Genomic DNA, 14,841 nt, shown 5'->3' with positions numbered 1-14,841 from the left:
GTACTCTTACATGGATGGGATGTTCTATACTTGTGCTCTCACCACCCATTTTCATCCTTCCTCCCACCAGATAACAATAAAAGGCATCAACAAATGTGAAAGGGAAACAGTAGTAGCCAAATTTCCAAACATGAGAGAGACTGTGAAGATTAGTATCTGTGCTAGAAACAAAGTTAAATAGAAGAAAAACAAGTTCAGAATCACTCAGCTCTGAAAACTGGAAGTTTAACTACAGACTTACTCCTTCTAGATGAATACAAATAAAAATTTATATTGCTACTGCATTTCTGTAAAAGTGACTATGCCATCATTGTTTCACATATAAATTTAGTTGGGAGCCACATAAAGAATTGAGTGCTCAACAGCTTCTTGTAGTACTTTAGTATTGCTTGCACTAAAAATTCAAGAGTAAAACACCACAACTCTGTTGTAAAGAATATTACAACAGAAGTAGACCATTTCTTTGTTATCTGTATCTTTGACCTCACGAAGAAGCCAGTGGTGTTATCAAATCTGTCTCAGGCCTCAATGACTAACTTTTCATAAGAATTCATACACAAATACTGGAGTTACGGAGAAGCATCTGAAAGGAGTGGAAAGCAACAATCCCTTGGCTCACCAAAAAATAGTACTCTAAGTACAAGAAGAATATACCTCTAGGCATATAAAAATTCACAAATCATCTTCAGGTGATGAACAGAAAGGTGGGTGGGGAGAAGATAAAAGCACCCCCCGCCCACCTCGACATCAGGGAGAACTCAGGGACACATACGAAAACACCTCCTTTCCTGGATCACAGAGCCTGTGAATGTTTAAGTGACTAATACCAAGTATTTTTAGTTTATTTGCTCTTGTTCTTGAGCTCCTTGTTGAAAATTAAGCTCTGAGGAACAGTTCTTGGACTGAGGTGTTAATTGACGCCACATTCTTACTCCTCCTGTGTGTAATACATTAGGTTCAAAAATTCTCAACCCTGAAACCAGGTTTTAGTTCCACAAACGTAAGCAGTCCCGTGCATTGCATCAAACACTTCCTTCAGTGTTTCTTCTTTTATTTTTAAGGATTCGAGAGAACTAGTCAGCTTACCGACTTAGGAGGCAGAGATGCCCAGCCACCACTTACAGGCTAGGATCTGACCCAGGGCTTGCTTTGTGCTATCGTTTTCCTCAGCTTCTCCTAAACCACAGCCAGGGAGGAGGCTGCAGCAGCCTATTGATAGCTCTGCTGCCACCTTTTTTTCCTAAGAATCGCAGCAGCTGTTCCTCACACAATTCAGACATAAACCCAGCACACATATGGGACCAAAGCCCACCACCACCACCTTTTTGGCCACATGATGATGGTAGTACACGGGAGAAGGGGTACACCTTATGGCTCTCAAGATTTCTGTAAGTTTCACAAAGTATGTTGTAGCAGCTGTGCTCCCAAAGAGTGCCTGAAGCACAAGTCAGCATTTGAGAATGCAAGTTTCCGTCATTCCACTGATGGAAACTTTCCACTTCCAAAGAGCACAACTGTCAAAATCTCGTTTACAAGGTAGTTTCCAAAATCAGTTTTATAAACATATACACACACACACACACACACACATATAAATAAAAGGTCTATTGTTCTAGTGAAAACTTTTAAGTGAAACTAAGGATGTCACACCCTTTGATTTTGAGATAAACACTTTACCTCATGAAATACCTCAATCTTTCATTATAAAGCAGTACTCTCTCCGGAAACAACGGAACAGACCTTTCCAGACCCTATACAAATCCAGGGCTGGTAGAAAATGCCATTCAGTAATCTTCAGGAAGAACTAAGAACGAAAACCAATACTTAATCTGACTGTTTAATCTTGAGAGACAAATTCATTAATCAAATGTAAAAAGAGGTCTAAGCCTCATCTCAGCAGCATTTTTGGAAGGGTACATGGTAACTTGAGAACCAGTACAAGACAGCCTAACTTATCAGGGAATGTTCTAGGCACCAATGGACAAAGAATCGATGATTCTGGTGCAAGACAGAGAACTCACCACCAGTCTCTTAGGAAAGTCCAGATTCCCCAACAACCAGCTGCTTCAGGTAAAGGATCTCTCTGACGTTGCCTCCTGCAGCCTACTTGCACCAGGGGTAAAGCTCAGCTTGCACATAGGAATGTGTTGGTTAAGATGTCAGTATTTCCCAGTAACAAAACAAAACACAAAAAAAAGTATCGGGCTATGGGTAAGTTTTCTAGGTTAGTGGGAACAAGAGGCCAGATGGAAAAAGAAATGCTAAGAAGAAATGCAAGGACTCAGACCAGCAAGGAAAAAACAGTGCAAACAGCAAAGACAGTTGCAGGGTAGCAGGGGGCCTGCTGGAAGGATTGAGCAAGCAAACGTTGCATGCTCCAAAAGCATTCAAAAGAAAGGAGGGGAAACAGAAAAAAAAAAAAAAAAAAGGTGGAAGAACAGGTAGACATGTTGCACAGAGGCTCTATTGTGGGGAACAACTAAGAGCAGCTGACATGGGAAACAGCCTCCAAATTAAGGAGGGATAGGATGAGAGCTGCAGGGGATCCCTGAAACAAAAGGTCACGCAGAGAGAGCACAAAGGGAAGGGGTGCAGAACCCAAGAAACTGCAAGGAGCCTACAATGTCTTAAAACGAGGCTCACAAACTTAAAACCAGGGACAGAAAAATAGAATTTAAAAGGTTTATATCTGTATGCATGGTATTCTGTGTTTCTTACTACTACTGGCTTAAAAAATACACAACAGGACAAGCTCATTTTCTCAGTCCCCTCTGCTCAACACAATCCCAGCTTTGTTACTGCAGTGCAAACAATAACTGTAATCCAAGATTAATTAACTGAGTTATTAGCAACAGAATTCCACAGCAAATATATCGCGGCAATTTTGGAACATTTTGCTTTGTGACGTCTACCGATTTTAGCAGTTACCAAGAATTCTTCAACACACAAAAGATCATCCACCAGATATGAAATAAGATGAACTGCATGTACAGTCTCTTCCCATTCATTAAAAGTATGTACAAAGTAAACTTGTTTTTTAATATCATAATACATTTAATAATAACATATTTAATATAAAATTCAAGTGATATGTATTTGGATATGGAACATCTTAAGAGCACTACTGAAAACATGCACATGTGTAGTTTTAGCTGCATTTTTATTATGTCTTTTTTCTTTTTGAATACAAACAATGAATCATTTAAAGTTCCCTCAAAACCTCCCAAACAGAAGAACCGTCTTCCAGCAATTACCAAATGGAGAAACAATTCTTCAGCTGATTTGATAATGAGGACTGATGCCAATGCTGGCCTGCGTTCCCAGCTCTGGGAAGCCCCAAATCCAAACCTCCCAAAGCGCAGAGCCCTGAAACACACATGGCATCCCTCAGAAAACCGAGGGGAGGACATCTCCAGGAAAAGTTTGCAGGCAGCAGATAACAGCAGCTCCTTCAAGGGCAGGACAGAGGTCTTTGGGTAACCTGATCTTGGAGTAAACTTGGTAACGCCAGCCTCGGCTGCCTTGCTAATCTGTTTCCTCCTTTAGGAGGGCTGCGGATTACTGAACCGCCCCGGCGCTGATACAGCCTTATCACAGTGCACAGCGCTGGCACACAGACCAGCAATCCACACAACCCGAGTTCTCCGGTCGACTTTCCCTGACAGACGCCCCCACATACAACACTTACCTAACTAATAAATGCTTTCGGCGCCACGGGATCCTCTTTCACTAACGCAGCTTAACTTCATAAGCTATCAGCAAGAGTTTCTCAAGATCATATTCTAAAGCACACCAGTTGTCCCTCAGAAGTGCAGTGCGTATTCCAGTCTTTGCATTGAAACTGGTTTAATGCGGGGATATGTTTGTTTAGTAACCCAGGAAACATGGGCTCAACCGGTCCAACGGCAATCCAGTTAGCACTGGTCAAGACACCAGGTTTGGTCACCGAGTATTTTGTTGTCAACTCATGAACAGGCACAAACTTCATCTTAGCGTGTGTTTGTGTCTATAAAGAATATACAGTTTAATTCACAGCAGTGTTCATAAGCTAAGTAATATGTTAGATTCTTTTCAGCAGGCAAAGCTTTTTTTGGCTCAGAAAAAAACTGACACGCAGGATGAGAAGACAGCCAAAGTCCATACTGGCTATCAGACCACAAAGCTACTTCCACCAAGGAAAATGTCGTCACCTTTCCGTTGTTTCTAAACTGAATTTACGCTTATTGATGAAAGCTGGAAACTGTTCTCTGTGACTAGGAATCCACATGGATCACAGTTAAAGTATACCGCAAAGGCTGTTTTGGGGTCATAACAGGTACTGTTGGTATCTATGACTTTAAGCTGTACCTGAAGCCATCAGAAAAAAATGGGGAAAAATATAAACAAATGCTTCTGTTTTGATATTATTAGTAAATATAAACATAATTTTTCCCCACTTACTCAGTATTTATCATACTTTCATGCAAAGACCTACAATTTGATTTAAAAAAAAGTAATTGAAATCTGGAAAAAAAAAAAGCCCCCAAAATTACTTAATTCAATGAAAACCTATTCTGCAATATACTGACTCAGTCAAAATATCTGGGGGTCTACTAGTGGTTACAAGGGCAAGGGAATGGAATGGAAGTGTTCTTTACCAGCCACAGCTCCAGATCAGAAAGCATTATGCCACCAGCATGAGAAAAGCAGCAGTGTCCTCTGAATTTCATCACTATACTAAACTTCTGTAAATATTTTTAAGTAACATTAGAAGTTACATTGGAAGGTTCAAAATCAACACCTTAGGCACTTAGGATAATAGACATAATTACACAAGACTTTTTTTTTTTTCCTCAGAAAAAGGAATCTAGACATCTAACCAGTCCGGAGCTTTCAATCACTTAATTACTGTCAGAATAAAGACTTCCCATGAAACCAACTCATACGGGTCATTAAGAATAGCTACTATTTTCCTCGGGCTTGAACTCCCCAAAAATCCATGAAAAACTACAAACACACTGAGCCACAGAAAAACACCAAGACAGACTTTGATTACAGACAGTTGCATCACGTTGAAATTTCCGTGGTGCTTTTACCTCTTTACAGGAAGATGACAGCTGATCTTTCAGACGCTACAAGCCAGTCCCCGGCCTTGCAACATGGATGCACCCGTGTAGCTGCTGCCTAGCCTCACAGACCTGGCTCTCCAACAAAGCGTCATGGTACTGTAACCATTGACACCTGGTCTCAGTTTGGCAAACCTGCTGAGTATGAAAGACTGTGGTAACTTCGCTTTTACCTGCTTAGCTCTCATCTCATCAAACTATCTCCCTTCTGTGTACGCATAGACCCCTGCATAACCAAACCGTACGTTCCATAAAGGTGCATGAAGGCCTGCTTATTCACAAAAAATTGTATTATTGAAGAAAATTTCCCAAAACATGTTATCTAAACACTACCACTGAAAGGCACATATTAAAACTGCGATCACTTTTTAAAGTATTTTATTGTGAAATACAAGATGCATTTTTTTGGTTTGTTTTATATTCAAAGACACTGTAAGTGAATGTTTAACAAGTTTGAAAGCACAGAATACTATTACAAACAGTATCATATTCTAAAATTGTTAAATGCTTTTAGGATAGTTCCAGATTTGCAGCAGCTGAATGACCGCAATAAATTGCCAAAACATTACACTTGGTAACTTCATACTAAAGTAACTGCAGACAACAACCAAAAAAAAAAATAAAAAACAGCAACAGAAAAAAAGGTGCCTTTCCATACAGTTCTCTTTTTTCTCTAGCTGAAAATAGCTAGTGTGCACAGCTAGATAAAAGATGACTCGGCGGATTCAACAACCACATACAAATTATGCCATAGCTCTCAGACTCAACAAAACTCTCTAAGGACACACTATTGTCTGCAGTTTGGTGAAGTTCGAAGAACATTTTCAGCGTAATTTGTGAATGCTGACCAAAGGGCACAGGATTTACTATATTCTGATTCTGCAAAGCACTTCAGGTACAGGCTTTACTGAATCTACTACCATGCGTTAATTTCCTTTTTGGAAGGGTATCAGAACGCTTTGTGTTCTACAGAATCACCTTTACCAAGCTGAATACAGGCCACCAGAAACACGCACTTCGGTATACACGTGCGCACAAAGGACAGAGAAAATGTTAAATATTAATACAGAAATTAGATTTAATTTTGCTACAAACTGTTGCCTGACTGGACATAGCACATGTCCTGGGTACCTATACAGATAGACAGTGAGAGCAGAGCAAAAATTGAGATGTCCAAAGACAAAGTTCCTCCTCTCCTCCTCTTACTGCGCTATTATCTACTTACAGCCTGTTTGGGAAGTATATAAAACCTTCATATGCTGTAAACATTTTCAATTTGAGTATTTGTGGTGTTTTGTTTTTTGTTTGTTTTCTTAAGTTGTTGTTTTGAAGGGTAGGAAAAATATTCAATAAGCCAAATGTCTCAGAAATAAGAGAAATATATAGTTTTATATTAAACATTTGAAATTAATACAAGATTTGGGCCATAGTTAAAAAGCTTAATTTTGAGTAGAAATTTTAGTGGAAAAGTTAGAATCATTTAACTATGACTAAGTTCATAGTTTGACAAATCACTGTCTTTGGAATTCTATATTTGTTTTCTATTTACATTAACAAACTTTTCAAGAGCTTTTTAATTTTATTAAAATTACCTACATAATGCACAAAAACAAAATCAATCAAACAAAAAACTTACCAGCACTTCTAATCTAAAAATTAAGTCAAAAGACTTCTCAATATTAGTCTTCAGTTATATTCATTTATTGTTCAAGGCTATACACTCTGATCTGCTGCAAAAGTTAGGGTTGTAAATGCATCTTTAAATGTAATGGACAAAAATCAATTGATCTGAAAATGTAGTGTAAAAGCCCACCTGTTTCAAAGTATTTCAGAATTTCCTCTTCTACCTTGAAGGAAACCCAAACATTTCAAAAAATATATGTAGATGTTAAGTTTAAGACTGGATGAAATTCTTAATTCTAACTGGTTCAGCTGCATTTTATAAAACAAATTAAGTCTAATTTTAATGTCTGATAACACTTCACTGAACAACCATTTAACACAACTCACAGCAAAATCGAGACACACAAGGACTTCATACATTGCTTTCCATCTAAGGGCTCCAAAATGTCAATAATTATCCATCATAACTTCCTTCTGAAGAGGGTAACATTATTTTTATTTTATAAACAGAGAGCTTGAGTAAGAAATAATAAATTTGTCTGCTAAAGTAATGAGGTAAAACTGAGAACTAGGATTCCTGGTTTCCTGTTCTGTGCTGCAGCCAGTACAATGCTGAAAGTTCATTCACTGTTCTGCCTTTTTTGTATTGTTGGTATGGCTGTAATGATGTTTCATTTTAATAAAAGTTTTCTGTTAAGAAATCTCCGCTAAACCACAGAGATCAACTGCAGTTACTAGAAACAGATAACAAGGTACATGAATTAACAAAAGGAAACCAGACACTGCCCCAGAAATGAATCCTATGGAAAACATCAGCTTCATAACATTACTTCAGGTCTTCAGCGACAGCCCAGAGAGGTACTTTCTATATCTTAAATGCAATTCTGACCTACTCTTACCATAAAAAGAGGACAAAAAACCTACCACAGGTATACAAACCTTCTTTCAGTATCATATAAGTTATTACTTAGTTTTAAGAAATGAAAGAATACTGAGCCTGCTATGCAATAGGCTATGAACGACCACACCAATATATTTCATCTACAGCTCCTCTAGAGGAAAACTGTCTCAAGTCAAAGTAGCAGGTAACAGGATGTAGAAGCCAAAAAACAGCTGTAACAATATCTAGTGCTTAATTAATAATCTAATCTTGCTTTTTTAAAAAAAATCTAATCATCTTTTTTTAAAATCTTCTAATCATCTTGCTTTTTTTTTTAGAAAAAAGCAAGATGATTAGAACATTTTTTAAAAAGATTAGAGGCTTTTTTTAAAAAAAAGTTAAAAAAAAAAAAAAAAAGACGACCTAAATCAGACTTATCTCAGATTACTGAAGGAAAAAGACCTGCTATTTAATAAATGATCCAGCAGTTTCGAAAAAAATTACAAGTACCACACCACATGAAAGCACAACCAAGCAATACATCTAGTTAACTCCTTATCTTTAGTTACAAAAATAAAAGCCGAATCACTCACCTTTGGCACACTGTTAAAAGGATTCAGGCAGTGAAAGGCAGGACTCTCCAACAAAGTTACGTACGCAAGTATCTGAAACAACAAACACGCATTTTAGTTTTAGCACTAAAATTGAAGATCATTATCAAGGCAATTTCATTTTCAAACTATCCAAATCTCTTAAGAGATTACGAAGTAAGGGGACACGAGCACAGGCAGCGGCTTGAGGGATGGACTGCTGCAGGGCACCTGCAAGATGGCGCCTGGGCTAGGCCGCATGCTTCAGGGCCCTTCAACACAAGGGCGAGCGAGCTCTGAGGGAGGTCAGGAAGCTGGCCAGACGGTGGAGAAGTCCCTTAAGGGAAGTTCTGTCTGGACATGAAGAAGAAGGGTTTCCCCACTGAGCACAGCCGTGTGTAATCCAAGGTGTTATGGGAGCTTCTGCCTGGGATATGCTCAAAAAGTTCACCTCGATGGAGCCACAGCTCTGGCAACTGCAACGAGCCACACGCTGGACCACATGACCTCCAGAGGTCCCCTCCGGCCCCAATTGCTCTTTTAACTATTTCTAGCCATAAATATAGTATTTCATGAGAGACTTCAAAGTATTTAAACAGTTTGTTTCTATTTTCTAATGAGACTCCTCACTCCACAGGATGTCTGACAAATTCAGGCTGTGTAAATCCATGAAGATCCAAATCAAACAGAAGGAAAAAATTCTGAATGTCTTCCTGTGCTTCAACCCTTAGCTTGTAACGACACGCAGTTACAACTCTGACTCATTCGGAGGCTGTGCATGCACAAATGTTTGTGTTCAAAATCTTCCCTGAACAGAGTCAAATCAGTTGCCACACTACAAAAGCATCCTATGAAGAAATTCAATTAAAAATAGCAATTCATCTAGGGTGTAGAATTCATCTAATTCATGAGTGCACCATAATGGAAGGGGGCTAAAAAAAAGTATCGATGAAGTATTATAAATACCTTCCACAGACATTTAAAAGCGAGATTTGGACTTCCACCCTTTAACAAATGGAGCAAGAGAACCACTGAACCCCCAGTTTGATAAACATTGAAGCCAGAATTGTTACGGGCTGAAAAGCAAGAGGAGAGTCCCTGCTTCACAGCTCCACTGCAGCTGCGAGGCAAGCAGGATGCTGCTCACCCTCCTGACATGCAAGGGAAAAAAATACAGGAGGCCAATTTGCGATGAAGTTTTGTTCACTGCACGAATGAAAATACACCTGTGGCAGCAGAGAGCAGATGGGAGAAGAGAATGACCTACCACCTGCCCTCCCTTCTTCCTTAGTGCACAAGTGCGAGCTGGAATGCCTTGTATGCTGCAGCCTGGCTCTTTCACCGAGTTCTCACTAGATACAGACAACTACATTTTACCAAATCAATTTTCCTCCCCACTTACTGTACTTTTATTCTCCATGAACTATATTCTCCACGAGAACTGCTCTATATTTTAAATTACAGGACAGATCTCAAGATGTATTGTAAAGGGAAAAGGTACTTTAATAAATGAAGCATCATTAAAACCCTGAGGCAGGGTAAATCTGTTTTCCTGCTGGCTAAATGTTTTGTAGTACATTTCCTCTCCTGCCAATAAGGCAACAACATTGTTAATAACACGGGGAAAAAGAGAAAATAAAAATCACATCATTTTGTTACAAGATCATCTTCTAAACAGCGTTCTTCTCCCCCCCACCTCACAAATCATCTACTGCCCATCAACATCTACAAATAAAATACTGTGCCAAGCTTCTGACTTGGTTTAGGGTTCTATTCTCTGAAGAAAAACTCAACACTTCTCAATTACTGCTTCCAACTTCACAAATACACATCAGTGTATAGAGCTTGCCTCTGAAAGTGAGCAAAAAAACAGGATTGATAATCACCAATACATGAAAAATTAATCTTTATTTATTAGTTAACTGGAGAAGCAGTACAGTTAGTGAAAATAAAAGTCCAAATCCTACCTAAACACATAAGGAAAAAGAGAGTCATGAATGTATTTCAATACAACAGCTATTTTCTACAGCAAGGAAGGCCTCATTTTCACAGCTCAATTAACATACATTAGAAGTATGTGAGGACATTAATGGCAGTAGCACAAAGAGTTAGAGGAGAAAAATACACCAAAAAAATCATTCCTGCTGACACTTTGACTGAACTAAAATTTGGATGCACAGATACATGCACGAGATGCAGACTGGTCTGCCCTCTCTGGGCTCAATTCCATTACATTTTGACCTCTATTTCTGTTTTTCTCCTGGTAAAAATCTTCATTTTACTACAGAATAGCCAGAGGAAAATTTCTACTCTGACTCTTGTTAAGTCATTTACCGCAAAACACAGGTCTATTGCCATCACACCTCCCCTGCCAAAAACTACATCGGCAACACTGCAACTTGCCAAGTGACTCAAACTAAGGGTGGAAACCTGCACCACGGAGAATTCACTTATACACCAAATATGTTCCTTGAAACAGCATTTCAGTTAGAGATGTTTGAGATCTTCCTTCTCACACACAGTGAATGGAAAAAATAGTTACAGTTTGAGATGGCCTGCCCCCGAGCCACAGGCTTTGCACCATGAGCAGGGATTTTTTGTTTGGTTGGTGGTGTTCTAGCAGCCAAACTCTAGAAGGCTGTATCTGCTGATAAAGCCAGGGTGGACCGGGAATATTTAAGCTTAGAGAACACAACATAAACTCCCCAAACCTCCAAAAGATTTTGAATATATGTGGAAAAGTCATTGTCCATCCATAACACACATTGGTGAATCATGAGGAAACTTGGAAATGAATGCACGGCAGACAGCCACTGCCACAGCTGCCCAACAGCTGCACAGAGCTAGGTGGGCTTCTCCATAGACATCATCAGTGTCTTTCTTCTCTTCCTTTTGGTGTCACATCCGTATGCCATATCCATTTGTCATATCTCAGTTCAACTCCAAGCCATGCCTGGAATGCTGGGTCCAGTTCTAGCCCCCCCCAGTACAAGAGAGACTTGGACGTACTGGAGAGAGTCCAAGGGAGGCCACCAAGATGATGGAGGGCCTGAAGCACCCCTCCTGGGAGGAGAGGCTGAGAGCTGGGACTGCCCAGCCCGGAGAAAAGGAGGCTCAGGGGGATCTGATCCATGTCTGTAAATACCCGAGGGGAGGTGCAGAGAGGATGGAGCCAGGCTCTTGTCAGAGGTGCCCAGTGCCAGGACCAGAGGCCCTGGGCACAAACTGGCCCCCAGGAGGCTCCCTCTGAGCACCAGGAGCACTTCTGTGCTGTGCAGGTGAGGAGCCCTGGCACAGGCTGCCCAGAGAGGCTGTGAGGTCTCCTCCTTGGAGGCCTTCAAAAGCCGCCTGGAGATGGGCCTGGGTAGCCTGCGCTGGGTGGCCCTGCTGGGGCAGGCCTTGGGCCTGGTGGCCTCCAGAAGTGCTCTGACAGCCTCAGCCATCCTGTGGTGCTGTGATTCTCTAATGCCAGTACTACCACAAGAGTGTCAACGCTCACACACGCAGTACGCCAAGGTCCCTTACAAGTCACGGCTGTCTCAACATGCTACACTTACTGTGAGGTCCACAACAGAGGCACGGAAGATGAACATAAGGAACAGAAACTGCAGAGTAGAGGAGCCAGGTGAACACATGGTTACAGACACAAGGTAGCAAAACAAAGCTGTCTACATATGAACTGCAATCTCAGTCACTCGATTGTTTGCTAGACCAAAATCTTCCAAACCCAAGGACTATTCAAATCCCAGTTAAAAGCACTTCTAAATGGTCAAAAACGGGTTTGAAGATAGTACTTCCAAACAAGCATCAAAAGATAAGAATCAGTAGCACCTAATGAAGTAAGCACCTTATATCTGTGTAATCTTTGAAGATTACAACTCTAAGAATAAATTAGTGCTCTCATAATGATTATTTTAAAAGCAACCTCCAAAGTTATTAACCACCTTTCCTTTCACTAATAGCTGTAACGTGCCCCATTTTCTTTATCCCCATGGCTAAAATCCAGATTCAGCCTTACAATAACTATTTCAATGACAATTCTCTCAGGCTCTTTTCCCAATACCCGGCCACCTTCTATTTAAATTTTGACATGAAATAGCTAAAATAATCTCTTTGATACTTAATATGCTAATACACAGAAATGACCTGACCATAAACCTGTACTGCACAGACTGGGAATTTTAACTCAAATGATAAGTCATTCAAGTGACTCTGATAACTATGATAAAATTCAACAATTGACGTATTGCTGGTGACCTTCTGGAGAACAAATGAAAAGCACCACATTAATACAAATTCTCCTGCAGAGAAGATCATGCTGGCAATCTGCCAGTTCATTACACCATCTAGCTCCACTTCAACATTAAATATTGCCTTCCTTTGTAATTGACTCAAATACACTAGAGCAATTGCAGGTAACCACTTTGGGCTATTAAAGTATTCCATTAAGACTTCTCCATTAGGCAGATATTTCAAATGAAGTTACATCAAAATATGCTATGCTCAAAATATTTTAACTGTACAGACAATTGGGCAAGCACAACCCAGTGCCATGCAGGAGCAGACAGATCAGCAATAAGCACTCAAAAGCTCAGTGCCTGAATTTGACTGAAGGGAAAAGAAACCATAAAATGTATTCAACATTCCAGTATATCCTTAGTATTTTAACAACCTACTTATATATCCTCACAAAACACACTTAATGTTACCTTCTGAAACTAAGATAATGGTAAAGTTAAAATATGCAATTATTCTTTAACTCAGAGAAGTCAATGCAATTAGTGAACACTACATTTACAACCAGGTATACAACAGAGAGAAAGCAGAAAATAAGACCGGATTCACGTCATAAGTTTCTATGTTGCATTACAATGTGTACAACATCCTGAAGCAAACAAACAAACAAAATCTAGTATCTTCTTTGTAGCTAAGCTTTTCTTCTCTAAGACTGTGGCTCCTTAAAATTCATGTAAGCAAGTAAAATGAGACAAAAGAACAGATTCAATGCTTTGCACGCAGACAAGATTGCCAGGTACTTAAAACGCTGGAAAAGATTTAAGCCTGTATGCCAGCTGCAAAAATGAGACTAGCCCTTGAAGCAAAGGCAAACTTCAGTGTTTAAATGCGTCTTCTTAATGGTCCTGGTTTGGAGCCACCACCAAAGGCTGTGATGGTAATCTTAAGAAACATGCTTGTCTCCCAAACAGCGCACAGACAGTAAGTTGTGCATCATCTCTGTACCTCTCTCTGGGGTGTCAGAGCTGCAGTACACCTCCCGTCCATGCCCTCTGCGGTGAAGAAGCAGCAATTAGGCATTTAGGTAGCACTGGTCACTCAAACATTATTTTTTCTCCATAATATACCTGTACTTTTTCTTCTTTTTTGGTGTGTGTGGGGAGGAACACAGACAGTGAAAGCATGCAGTGGGTCACACTTGACCCCACCACAAGCAAAGAGGCTGCACTGACCTATATTCTCATTTGAATCCTGCAGTCAAATCCATATCCTCTGCAGATTCTGGCATAGATATGGCATGTTTCCAAAAACAACAATGATCAAAACAAAAACAAACAAACAATTTTACATCTACTTGCACAACCAACAACTCCTAATCCCCTACTGAAACACAGGTAGTTCATTTTCTAAATAATATTGACATTTATTTTAAATATATTTCAAAAAACAATTTCCATTATCAGCTTCCTCTGAAGCTGCAATCCAAAGTACATGCATAAATAGCATCTTTCTAATTTTGCTAGAAATGATGAGGAATGTTGTATCTACCTATTACTGATTGCATCTGCTAGGTCTACTACATACAGTATACAGAATCACATTGTTTTATTAAGGGAATCATGCATTTCTTACATTATCTCAGCCAGAAGTTTCCCTCAAAAGTTTGAGCTATTAAATAACCTAATACTGATACCAAATTACTACCTAAACTCGCTATAATATGCAAAACTTAAAAAAAAAATAATAATCCTGGCTTAAGCAGGATTTTCCATCTTGATACTTATTGATATTGAACTTATTCAAATTTGATTATGCTCAGCTGCAAACTTCCAGTACAGTCCTTGCATGAGAAAAAGAAAAACCCACAAAGCAGAAGTGGAGAAATCATGAAAGCAAGGGCAGAAAGCCTCATCCCACTTCGGGTGCAAATGCTTTGAGAGGACACACGGGAAGCACACAAGCAAGGCAGTGTGCTACCAAAACAGCCCGAGTTCTGCTGAGCATTCCCATTCAAAAGCAATCTGTGGAAGGAAAAAAAATTCAAACTCAAATTGATCTCCATTCAGCTACTTACTCTTTTCTAACAGGAAATATGAGCTCAGACCCTTTCTAATTTTCCTTATTTAAGAGTTTGCAGTCTGGCTGTTTAAGTGCACGTATACATACCCCTGAAGCCCACAGAAGCAACAAAGGTCTCCATTAATGCTTAGGGCAGCTCTAGGCATCTCATAAACACTTACAAAGGTACACTGAAAGACCTGAATCATCAGTTAGAGTTGCAGATAGATAAGCAGAAACCCAACAACACCTATCAAGGATGTTCTTAAACGCTGTATCACAGGATCTTTGAGGAAGGAAAGGATCAGACTTCAAACCTTACACAGTGCTTAGCTTAGCAAGGTTCTCA

At 39.7% G+C, this 14,841-nt stretch overlaps 1 protein-coding gene across 4 annotated transcripts in view; it reads right to left on the bottom strand.

Moving 5' to 3' along the window:
- The window catches only part of NCK2 (NCK adaptor protein 2), an 85,049-nt gene that overhangs the window by 45,019 nt on the left and 25,189 nt on the right, over window positions 1–14,841 (bottom strand). For all 4 annotated transcript variants that reach the window (XM_035557956.2, XM_035557955.2, XM_035557954.2 and 1 more), the window contains one exon: window positions 8,202–8,273. The gene's annotated coding sequence lies outside the window, so the exon portion shown is untranslated. The remainder of the gene's footprint in view (window positions 1–8,201; window positions 8,274–14,841) is intronic.

This window comes from Cygnus atratus, chromosome 1, assembly GCF_013377495.2.
Source record: "Cygnus atratus isolate AKBS03 ecotype Queensland, Australia chromosome 1, CAtr_DNAZoo_HiC_assembly, whole genome shotgun sequence".
Lineage (NCBI taxonomy): Eukaryota > Metazoa > Chordata > Aves > Anseriformes > Anatidae > Cygnus > Cygnus atratus.
The sequence above is the reverse complement of the archived record's forward strand: the minus strand, read 5'-3'. Positions and strand labels throughout refer to the sequence as shown.